This window comes from Cupressus sempervirens, chromosome 1, assembly GCF_028749045.1.
Source record: "Cupressus sempervirens isolate cs-2001-9-10 chromosome 1, ASM2874904v1, whole genome shotgun sequence".
Lineage (NCBI taxonomy): Eukaryota > Viridiplantae > Streptophyta > Pinopsida > Cupressales > Cupressaceae > Cupressus > Cupressus sempervirens.
Window position 1 is genome coordinate 513,285,452 of NC_143118.1, and position 12,995 is coordinate 513,298,446.

The 12,995-nt window shown below is 35.1% G+C and overlaps 1 protein-coding gene across 1 annotated transcript in view; it reads left to right on the top strand.

Moving 5' to 3' along the window:
- Positions 1-12,995, top strand: part of LOC149578487 (SMAD/FHA domain-containing protein) — a 173,972-nt gene that overhangs the window by 74,804 nt on the left and 86,173 nt on the right. The window lies entirely within an intron of this gene.

Here is a 12,995-nt window from a genome sequence, read left to right on the forward strand (position 1 = left end):
TATCAAAACAAATCTCCTTAACTGGTCCCTGAATACTTTGTTCATGCATGATTGAAAGGTAGCTGGTGCATTAGTCAAACCAAAAGGCATGCCTAGGAACTCAAAATGCCCATAATGGTACTTGAAAGGTGTCTTTTCTATATAGTTGATGGTAGCTTGATCTGAAATCTATCTTGGAAAAATAGTAGGCTCCATGTATCTCATCAATAAGCTCATTTATATGGAGAATTGGGTACCTGTTTTTGATCGTCCTCTTATTCAATTCCTTGTAATCTATGCACATTCAAAAAGTCCCAACCTTTTTTTTTAGCAGAGCCACGATTGAGGCGAATGGGCTCTTACTAGGTCCAATGTTTCCCAGCTCAAGGAGTTCCTTAATGGCTTTTTCTATCTCATCCTTGTAACTCTTCAGATGCCTGTAAGGATTAATAATCACTGGTTTAGCCCCCTTCCTCGTGCTCCATCACATGGTCCATTCACCTATCCGATGGCTTTCCTAGTGGTATGTCTCCATAGAGTGTTTGGTTAATAACTCCTGTATCTGTGGAGGATAATCCTGGTTCTGCTGCACACTATCCTCTGACATGAATGTCCCCAATCCACAAAACCTAGGAGATATACAATTTTCCTAATGTGTGCAATCTGGAATATAAAGAATACAAAAAATAGACGCTGAAGCCACCAGAATAAATCCTGATCAGGAATATAACAAACTTGCAAACCTGTTTCAATCAAATCAATCAGCAAGGTATAGAGGATCCAACATCTCCCACAAGATATATTTTCTTAAATCCTCAAATGATGAAAATATGATAAGTATACTAGCTGTTTCTTTGTACAAGCTACAATGAAATGTTGAACGGTAATAGTAACTCTCGATAGCACCCACTTAATATTTAATATAAATTACTGATATCAATATTAAAACCAAAAGCCAAGTAGTGCTGTTACAAATAATGGATAAAGAAATTGACTCTGCTTGGCATAATGCAGCATATGTTTAAACAGCAAAATTATAGATGTGATCCGATATAAATCACCCCTTGAAAGCAGACTTGAAATAGATATATTCTAGATTGAAATTGGTTTCTGGTAAATTATCACTCAATCCCACAACTTTAACCAATTGTATACAGCAGCTGATATTGACAGGAATGATTAAAATGTTGAAGTGGTTGAGTTGCACAGTTGTTATGACAGTTAATGTTGACTGGATAGTTATAGCAGGGCTGTGGCCTATGCTTTTCTTGGCATTGTATGTTAACTGGCAGCATATTTAAAAGAAACGATCACCCAATTGCTGCGTGAGTCAAAACCCCAACTCTATGACATAGGTACTGGAATAATATATACAGAAATAGCTATTAATTATGGTAAGGCAAAATTTGTACGGCAGAAATGAAAATTTGCAGAAAATAGAATCCCCATTCACATAAATATATGATAGGAAAATGTGATCGACATAGTTTTACAATGTTCAAAGCCCAACAAACAGTAACAGAGAGACTGAAACCAAAAGATCCAACCTTTGATGGAAACAAACGATTCTTGGTTGCCTCTACAAATAGCAGTGATAATGATTTGGAAGTATACATCTGTTTTGGTTGTGAATATTGATTAATCTTATACTCCACAAAACAAAAACATTTAAACAGGACGATTTTAATCTTTTAATCTCTTAACACCTATGTGATTCCTGGATGGAATCACTGCACATGGCAAAAAGGGTTTTATCCTCAGTTCCACTATGGAAACTAAAGGGTTTGTCATTCCTTCAATCTCTCACACTAAGGTTTTCATTTTTGAATTCTTCAATTTCCAGAATGGCATGATATGCTTTTGATCAATGCCTTTCTTTTATAGTTTGTTTTCTGGACCCTCTAGTTGACTTTACATTTTTATGAAAATATGAGAGTCAAATAGAAGCAGAATAATATCACACAAAATAATGCCATGCTATTTATTATTCCACTCAAATGCATTACATATATATAGGACTTGTGTTTCCTAATTTATGGGGAACATCTCTATAACAATTCTCCTATAAATATTTAGTTGTTTTTAACAACTCAGTTTACGCCACTATTATAATAACTTGTTAAATAAAGCTAATTATTATTTTGTGTATTCTATGACGCAATATTGTTAACACCTGTGTGAACACTAATTTCCAACTTTGCCCCTTAGTGTGAACATGGGGTGAAAGTACATTACAATACTTGATGACCACATCTAGTAGTTTATCATAACGTATGCATAGGGATATATACATCTACTCATAGAACCAAGGATAGGGGCTAACACATCTATCCAAGTTATTACATCAAATTTGGATAGGGATGAACACATCTATCCAACATCTAAGTACTGAACTGGAATACCCACACATGTTCTCACAAAAATTACAATGGGGGACACACATATCCAATTATAGTCACCAACTTATGTGACTGAGAACAAACACTTCCAATCGCTGAGACCATTTTGTGAATGGAGACAAACACATCCATTCACAAACAACCAAGAGTGTGACTGGGGACAGATACATCCAACCACAAATACTCATTTTGAGAACAAAGGCCTCGCTGTCGTATATGCAGCCACCATTATAGATCAATGCCAATATGATCACAAATGATCTAAGATGGTTGACGCTACCACCTAGAAACTGATATTTGCTTTAGTTGTTTTGGCACAAACATGTTTGTCACCAATGAAATTTCATGACCCCATCACTAGTGACTGATGAGAGATCACTGAATTTTCTCTAGCCTCTGGTGCTCTCATCCTCCTCTTGGTTTGCTACTAACTTAGTAAATTTGACTTTTAATGTCATTTTGTTAATGTTGAGGAAAGAATACATTCTCCTCCCTTCATATGAATTTATATAAACAATGGGAGTGTTGAGTACCACCGATCATACACCCCAAATACAATTGAAGCAATTTATTTTTTGTTTTTTTTGACATGATAATAGACCGTATTTTGAATAAAGCAATACAACTTGATTTTTAAATTAACACCTAAAATATTTCGAATATAAAAGAATTAAATTTTAAATAATACGATACTTAACTTGGTCTTACCACTATTTTGAGCACATCATTTTGTCCATTTTGTCCAAACTAAGATATTCTTTGTATTCCCTGTCAAGTGCCAAGTGCACATCAAAGGCTTTTCACAACTCTTAGAAATATTGATGAATTGGACATCATGTATGTTGGGTGGATCTCTAATTACACTTCTATCACGAGCTGGAAACAGTGATACCGATACATTTTAACTAACTCAAAGGCTAGTCAAAATGTACCAGTTTGGCTCTAAGTCCTGTTGTACTTCTATGTAGTAAAATCTTTACAATTAGGGCACAAAGACTCCTAAAAGTAACAACAATCTAACTATTTTGCAAATTAAGACGAACACCCAAGCTACAGACAAAGCTAATAGCTATGGATTTTCACAATTGTTCCTGGTCAAAGCTCTGGATTCAATTGTTTCTTAACTCTTTTCTATCAATCACAAGATACAATATCAATGACAAAAAATAGTACGAATCAAAGGTAACTTGAATGAATTATAGACAAAGCTTACAATTCACACAAATAACAATCTCACTTAATCAAAGTTAAGTCTCAAAAGCTCCTTTGTATTCACTTTCTCTCAAAATAGTGCTACACAAACAAAGTTCTGTTGGCACAATTTCTCCAGAGCTCTCTTGCATAAAGATAATGATGATTTTACAATGAGGGGGCACTCCTTTATATAAGCAAAGAAGTTGAGAAAAAGGGGGAGGAGAAAGTGGGAGCAACTCAACCAACTTTGACCAAGTTTAACTACAGAAACTAATGGATTACATGCAATTGCACATGCAACTCGCATTACATCTTTTACATACATGCAATTCGCATTACATGCAATTACACTTTATCATGTAATGCATCTTAAACAACTACGAAATAGAAATTACATAACAATTTTAAAGATTGCTTCTTAATGCCTTGAATTTCACAATGATGTCACGCATTGTAGGAAGATCAGCAATTTCCATAGTCTTTGATATGGCTTCGATTCTCATTGCATTTTTATATGCTAATTGCACGACTTCGGAATTTGTTGTTGTAGTATTTAACAAGTGTTTTGTCAAGGATTTGTACAAAACGAATTTGTTCATTGTGTGTGAACCAAAATCTTTGGAATCTACATCAGCATCGATTCTGATTGTATATTCTGAATTCACTCTCTTTGCCGCCAAAAGATTACCAAGATTATTAGTAACACGGCATCCCAATTGCTCCAAATCACAAGTAAGGCTTGTTTCAATTGCTTGACAATCTTCAAGAGCCAGTTGCAATTTTGTGATCAACTTTCTTAAGGTCTCTTCCTTGTAACCAATGAGTCCTTGAAATCTGAAGAACATTTCACATGACAGAAGAACGTCACATGAGACCATAGCATTTAGATCAAATTTTATCATTTCATCCCAATTCTCAAGGATTTCCTTTAGGTTATCTACTTCCTGAGTCAAAGAAGAAATTAAGCTTAGTTCCATTTTGTTCATCTCTTTGATACGCTTTAGAACTGCAAGTGTCTCTGTGATAGCTCGAACTCCTTCAACAATGATTTCCTGTATCCAAGACTTAGCAGCTTCAATCAACCTTCTCTCTTTAGATGTTTGTGATGCAACAACAACATTCTGAGAAGATTGCTTTTGGATGACCTCATTCAAACGAGCTATTTCCTGTTTCAATTGATTCTTCTTTTCCCAAAGCTCATGATTGCTTTTTGATACATTTGTCAATGCATCATGAGCATCTTGTAAAGAACTCAAACGAGATTGCTTTCCAACTTCAATCTTAGTAAATTTATAATCAGAGCTAGTGAGTTCTTCAACAGGTTTATCTACTAAGGGCTCAACAACCTCAACATACTTGGTTTTGTCAGAATCAACCAAAATTTTAGAAACAATCTTGTCTTTCAGAGATTTGGATTTAGTCTTCTTCACAGGAAGATTGTTAGGAGGAACAACCACCTTCTTTCTCTTCGTTGCTATTCTACTCAACCATCCAGGTAGGCTGAAACTTTCATCTGTAGAAGCAAGCATAGTGGAGACCATTGGCATTGTTCCAGATTGTATATCTGTAGTGACTGAACAAGATTCAGTTTGCACTGCTGTAGGCATAGGAACATGTTGTGAAGATTCTGTCATGAAAAGTTCAAATCTTGTCAAAGATGTATCAAGTTGGGAAACTTGATCACTAGTAATAGTCGAAAAATCTTAAAACACATTTGGTAATTGTTCAAATTGATCATGTGCAGGAACACGAGGAGCAGCAGATGAAATTGGCAGAGCCATGGTGTCAACCTCCGAGATTTGAATGGAGTGAGTGAAAACAGTAGAAAATGAATCTACATCATCATCAACCTCATGCAAAAAGGGCTCTCCATGTGGAGAAGATGTGCAGGCTTGGGAGGAGATGTGATTCTAATTTCTCCTTCTTCATCTGAATCTTCTTTCTCGGATTCTGTTTCCAATTCTTCTTCTGATTTTGTCACTGATTCTTGAATTGGTTCAGGAACTTGGGATGATTTAGTTCCTTTTCCGCCCTTTAATTTGAATTTGAGAGTATTCTTGACATTTGAAGATGAAGCACCATCTTTCCCTGTAATTTTCAGTTGTGACTTCCTGTCAGGAGGACCAAAGCTTCCACAATGCAGACCCATTTTAGGCCTTTACTTTTCAACCACTTGTCAGTGTTTGCTAAAATGGATTGAAACTTGTCCGTAATAGATGTACCTTCTTTTTGTTGCCATTGAATAGGAAAATGACACATTTTATCAAAACCGGCTTGATGAAATTCCGGATCAAGGATGTTGCCGTCATCTTCAACTTGGAAATCTGGAGGAATTTCCAACATATTAAGATCAATTATTTGTTGCAAGGTTAACCTGCAATAATCCATCTTCATAATATCAAGCTTTGTTCTCATGTCAATCCAAATATCTTCAATGCGATGAACATGAGTATAAGCCCTCTTTATCTGAGAGTTCATCTCTCGATAATCAAAGTCAAATCTAGCCTTGAACCTCTTCAATGTAATCAATTGCAACTTTGCTTCCATATTTTTTGCTTTGGGCACCGAAACAATTGAATAATTGCCAATAGATAAAGGCCTAGCTGAGGTGATGCCAAATCCGGGCCTATGTGATGCATGCTGATCATTCTGCACGTCCATGAGTTGTCTTGCTAACTCTATTAGAATAATTCGATCTGTAGCATACCTAGGTAAGGTATACGGCTCTCCTTTGAAATATCCAACTCTCAAGTATGTGAAAGTGGGAAATTGAAGAAAAATGCAGCCGTACTGGTTTACCTTTTCCCATGCTGCATCAGATACTCTTTTAATACACAACTGTTTGTCCAACAAACATCTGTAATGTCCAAAGAAAGCATCTTGGACTCTTCTGTAATGATATTTACTATTAGCTAAAGTAATTTGGTCATAGTATTCCCAAACAGGTACTTGAAGACAATCACCTTTGGTGGAAAGCCTCGAAAAAGATCCCATGGCAGCAGCAATGTAAACTAGATATGAATTCATGTAAAAAGGTACTGATGTTCCTACATTGCATATCTATTGATAGATCGCAGTACTGATAAGCTCTCCCCAAAAGATGTGTTCTTTGTTCTCTATGATTTGAAACATAAATTTGTACATCCATGGCTCAAAATCGGAAGAATCCTTCAGACCACAGATCCTGCTGAGAAGGATGATGAGATCCTTGTATTCTTGTTTAAAATTGGACCGATGAAGAGTCTTTGGCCACCTGGAAAAATTACTTCTTTTGTTGTCTAACCAGTAAAGGTTGACATACTTCTGATAGTTGCTTTTTTGTTCATTTCAACAAGCCAATGACAAATCTTTGGTCAAATCAACACATTCTGATTTTCGAGGAACTTTGAAGATTTGTTCAATCACTTTAGGATCAAGGCTAATGATGACCTTGCCGTCAACGTCTTTGATATTCTTTGTCTTCGGAGTGAATCGATGAGCGCATCCGTAAACAAAATCAGGTTCTATGGCCGCCATGGGAAATGTAGAAACCAAATGAATGTTGCTTCTTTTAATACGTTTCATCTCATTCGTAGCTGGAGCTTCAATCCTTTGTAGAAAATTGGCTACATCTACGTGACCAATCTTGGTGTCTAGTATGTTATCCAGAATAGACGTAACTGAAGAAGGAACTGCATGAGCCAATTCTTTGTCATATTGGTATTTCATCTTGCCCTTGGATTTGGAAGGCAAGGACATTTCTTGTGCTTGTACTGTAACACAAAAATTCCAAAACACAAATACATCGTTAGAAGGAATCTCCATGTAAGTGGATTCCAGAGCAGCAGTGAAGATTCGAGAATGAGTGACTTTCGAAGAGAAAGCGTATGCATATGCAATGGAATGTGAAATGAAATGAAATGAAAGTATGAATATGGAAAATGGAATAGAATGAAAATGCGCGAAGGTGAAATGCATGGGAATGCGTGCAAAGTGAAAGTTGCTGATTTCAAAAGTGACTTAAATGTTTTCAAGGCTTTATTGAATGAAACATGCATATATGTAAATGCAATATGTAATGGAAGGTGAAAAAATGAAATGAGGTGGAAGTACGAATGCGTATATGAAGATGGAAATGAAACAATGGAGGTGAGATAATGACTTTTGATCAAAATCGGACCTTTTGGATGCAATTACACGTAAGGCATTTTGTGTAATCGTGTCGTGCGAATGGAAGCGAAAAATGAGATGGATGAAAATGGAAACGGAAAATGGGATTACATGCATGTGCGGATGGCGAATGAAATGATAAACATGTAATCGCATTTTTTGAATGAGATGTGAGATGTAATGACATGGAAATAGAATGTGAAAAAATGAAATGATAATGCTTTCGCATGTAGTGAAGGAAAAACAAGTTTTTGGGAAAAAACTTGCAATTTCTCCAAAATGGAGAAAAATCGGCAACGAGCACACAAAACCAAAACAAAAGAAAAACATACCTTTGAAAACAACTCAAAAAATGCCAAGATGCAATGCACTCCAAAGATGAAATTTGAATTTGGAACTTGGGGAAGAACCAAAGAGATCAAAATGAAAAAGAAATTCATATTTAAAGGAAAAATGCATATTCTAAGGCAAAGATTTTTACAAATGGCATCCATTCAACGATTTCATGCATAAAATCAGCAAGGATAAGCATGAATTAAAATGTAAGAAAGAAGAGGTCCACTTACATGATGAATATGTGCCCAAAATGAAGGAAAATATGCTCTTTGTTTGAAATTTTCTTAAAAATGATGAGAACTTTTCAAATCTCCAAAATCGAAATGATGAAGGGCAGCAAACAAGGAGATTATTATGCAAGATCCCAAAATGTGTCCTAAATTGGCTCTTGCCACATTTTAAAGCTTGCATGTTCTTGAGCCGTTTTTGCCAAAACAAGCAAAAAACATGATCTTTGAAGTAAAACGTTTTGATGATTTAACACCAAAATAATGATCCTCAACCAATGTAATCACCTAATGAGGTAAAAATGACTTGATCTCATGCAAAAACGTGATCAAACTTGGCAGATTTATGGAGCTTTATGCAAAAAACGTGCCTTAGCTTGGGAGTTTCAAACACGTTTTTGGGTGCAATAACTTGATTTTTGATGAGGGCACAATGATCACCTCTCCAAAACATGATGAATGCAATTGATTTCATTCAAATCCATGGAGAAAATCAAAAGTTATGAACAAAATCGAAGGTTTTTGGAGCAAGAACATGTTTTCTTCACATAATAGGACATTTTTATGTTCATTACATATTTTAAAAACATGTTATAAGACAAAATCAGACTTTTTTGAGTCCAATGCATGTTTTAAAATATGTTTTTGATCATAATCTCACTTTTTGAAGCCCATTACATATTTTAAAATGTGCAAGTCTCCAAAATCTCACTTTTTGGAGTCACTTACATATTTTATAAACATATCTCACCTTTTTCATGCACAAGCATGAAAACTCAACTTTTCATATCATTGCATCAAAAAGGTCCACTTTTACAAGCTTTTGATGTAATGACTTGAAAAAGGTCCTCAAAATGAGTTTTCATATGCATTAGCATGAAAAGTTTCCACTTTTCATGGTTTTTTACATGCATACGCACATAAAATGTCCACTTTTAGACTTTTAAGTTATGCATTTCACTTATTTTTATAAAAATGTCAACAATATGGGTCAAAAATAACATTTATGCATTATATTAATCAATATAAGTCATAAACATTAAGTTAAAGTGACATTTATATAAGTATTTGATTTAAAAATAAAAAATTTAAAAAGTAACTATATAGTTCTATAGTCACTTTAAGTGAAAAATTAAAAAGTAACTCAACTTAAAATTATAACATAAAGTGCACTATAGTCACTTTAAGTTATAAATTTAAATGAAAAATAATTTCAAAACATAACAAAAAGTGAATAAATGTTATATTTTTGAAAAAGTGAATGTCAAAATGAAAATATAACATCATTTTTTTAAATTCGTGCTGTTGCACCTAAAAGGTCCACTTTTTGGGCACTAAAATGACCATATCTTTTAACTGACAACTTCGATTGACCTCTAGGTTAGACCGAATTGAAGGGAAAATCGAAAGGCATAACATGAGCAAATTCAAAAGACCAAAAACAAGCAAACACAAACTCAAAAGCAAAGAACGAACTGTGAAGGCTTAAAAAATCAAGCAAAAGCTCGACAAAAAGCAAAACAAAAACGACTTGACGAAGGCCTTCAGTAAAACAACTTGATATTTGAATTGAAATGGATCAATCGATCAACATTAAGCAATTGAATATCAAATTCAAGCTTAGAGAAACAGGAAACTAGCTTGGAAAAGTTTCGTGTTGTTACCAACATTTTGTGGTGACAAAATGCAGGACAACATTGTACATGCTTGCACATGAGACAACGTGCAATACCTTTCTTGGCATGATCGTGTAGATTTTGGCACATGGATCAGACATATCCATAGTGAAATCAATGTATACCACCATGCTAAGTTGCCGGTTCGGATTCTAGTTCGTATATGGGTTTGACATTTGCTCGAATTTTTTTTTTGGGCTGGTTTCGGATTCATTCATACAAGCTTTTCAATTTATATATATATAAACATATAAACATATGCTGCAGCAAATAAGTTTATACACCTCTATGCTAATATTAAAGCAATTTAGTAACATACACCACTGTCTTTATATACGATTTAGTTTGAATAGCATGACAAGATGTCAAAATACACCACTATGTCAATGTTTTAGTTCAAAAATAGTAATGTCAATATTACTAATCAGTAATCACTATCAATCATGTGATCAAAAATCATCAAAGAGTTCATCATCATTAGGAAGTTGCAGATTAGAAGCATAATTAGTGCCACTAGCATCAGCAGTCTTAGCTACAGCCTCAGGATCAACTTCAACATCACTATCTATCTCATCATCATGTTCACCATCATCAATTGCAAGTGCATCAAACTCTGCTTCCAACTCTGTAGACTCTGGTTCAACATTCCATCGTTTTGCCTCCCCTTTTTTGTAGGTATTCTCTTTATGAGTGAAATATCCCTAATAGATATTTACTCGTTCTAACCCAAAATATATTTAGAACTGAACATTTACAAATGTATTAATCAAATCCAGTAGAAACCCCAACAAATATTTATCCAGCTTGTTCTTGAATATAGTATTCAAAACTCGAATGTAATAGGATACAATAATAACACCAGAAGATTCTCCGCAAGATAATAACCTATTCTTTCCAAAATAATATTCAAGATTCGAGCATATAACAACGTGTTACAATCAAGTCCTCAACAAGCCATAGGTACATATGATCAACACCTGGATCTCAAACCCTATTGTCATATCCAACCAATATGATAAGGTAGAAATGTATCAATGAACTATGCATAACCCAATAGATGGTGACAACCCGACCTAAATAGATGATGTAAGAAGTAAGCCGCTCAAAAATTGAAAATAACATCATGGGCGCATCAAATACCATATTGTTGTCATCAATCTGGAGAACCTCCGGGTATATAGGTACTATGAATAAGAGTGAAACTGAAAAACCAATCCTTGTGATTGAAACATAACTCTCATCAACACTCCACCAAGTTCTATCCAATGGCCGATGTAGGAAATCCATCCAACTCCTATATGGGGTGAAATTGGAAACCATGTTTGGACTGATCCAATGACAAGCAACAGTAGTTAATTCACCCCTCCCTTCTTGTGACCTACATTCACTGCTAGGAACTGTACTAGGATCCAATATCCTAAAATCAAAATCCTCTTCATGGCAATCAAAAGGAGTTCCCTCGTTTATCACAAAAAGGGGATTATCAGAAGTCCAATCAGCAACAACTTGAAAGAAAGGGTTGTATACAACCTGAATGTGATTTGAAGTTTTGATACTTGATCCTTTGGGGCAGCTATCCAAGTCAAATGTCTGCTGAATGCTATCAAGTTCATCAATGACTTTTTGGAAAAACTCTTGTCTCACTTTACACTCATGTTCCTGAGAGTGATTCATGACCCTGACCTGATTTTCTACTTCTTGAAGAGAAAATTGAGTTTCATCCAATGCCTCACGAGCATACTTAAGCTCAATGTTGAGCTTCTTAATTTCATTCTTTTCTCTATTTGACTGATTAACATATATTTCAGCAACCTTAAGCATATAGTCCCTGTTGGACAACAAATCTAAATAATCTGATTTCATAATTTCGAGAGCTGTTTTGACCACCTGCAAATCAGCAATAGGCCAATCTCCTTTCACTTTCCTCTTGGCCTTCCTGTAGAGATCCTCAACCAACTTGTGAGTGCTGTCATAATGTACCAAAGATGCCACAACCAAATCTTCACTAACCTTCAGCTGGTTCTTTAAGATATGCATTTCATTGTTGTCCTGTTGAAGTGGTTCATTGTTTTGTAGTGTCATCTTAGGTTGTTCCTCTAAATTTATGTCACAGGTATCAAAAATATATAGTTCATCATACAAAGATTCCAATTTGCTATTACCTCATGTGCGACCGACCTCATCACCGTGCTTGTCAAAACTAACTTCTAAATCACCAATGTAGAAATTTGCACCTTGTGTAACATCTACGTGATCGCGAGAAGGCTGCAAATCAATGGTAGTTGACTGTTCTTTTTCAAAACCCTCTATTCGATGATTTTGATCTGTCGAAAATTCTTCATACACACTTTTGCACCGGTTTTTGCAAGGAGATCTTGAACCAATTCCAAATATTTTCGTTTTGCCACATCAGTCTTATTTTGCTGCTCTAAATGAAAATCCAAGTAATCACCGAATGATAAATCATTCTGAGTTTGGGTAGGAAGTTTTGGATACTCCTTGTAAATGTTGAGTATTTCTGTTCTTATATCTACTGATTGGGGCACCCACGGTCTAGAATATGCAACTCTTTCTTCAGGATTGCTATAAACCATGAAGGGTTGCCTATTGACTTGCCTTTCATCCCTTTTGTAATTACTCATAGAGACCTCTTGCAAGAGAAATTTATTCAAATAATCTTATACTGGTGGTTGAAAAGGAACTGATTTTTGTAACTTTGATGAAGCTTCTGAAGTATCTTCTGGTTCTCACATAGTAATCAACTTTTAGTATCGGCTCTAGTAAAACTTTGCACTTTGAGTTGCATTTCAACACTTGAAACAAACTATCCAGAATAACATAAACAACGATGAAAATTATTGCCTCAAAATTTTGTTCCTCTTTGGTTTCTCAACACAATGGGCTGGAATAGATATCTTCATCCCACCATAAACATGCACATCTCCCTTTTAATATTCATATTAATAGACCCAGCAAGACAAATTCAATGGACTTCCTTCACGCACAGTTTAGCCACTCCACCCAGAAAACAAAGA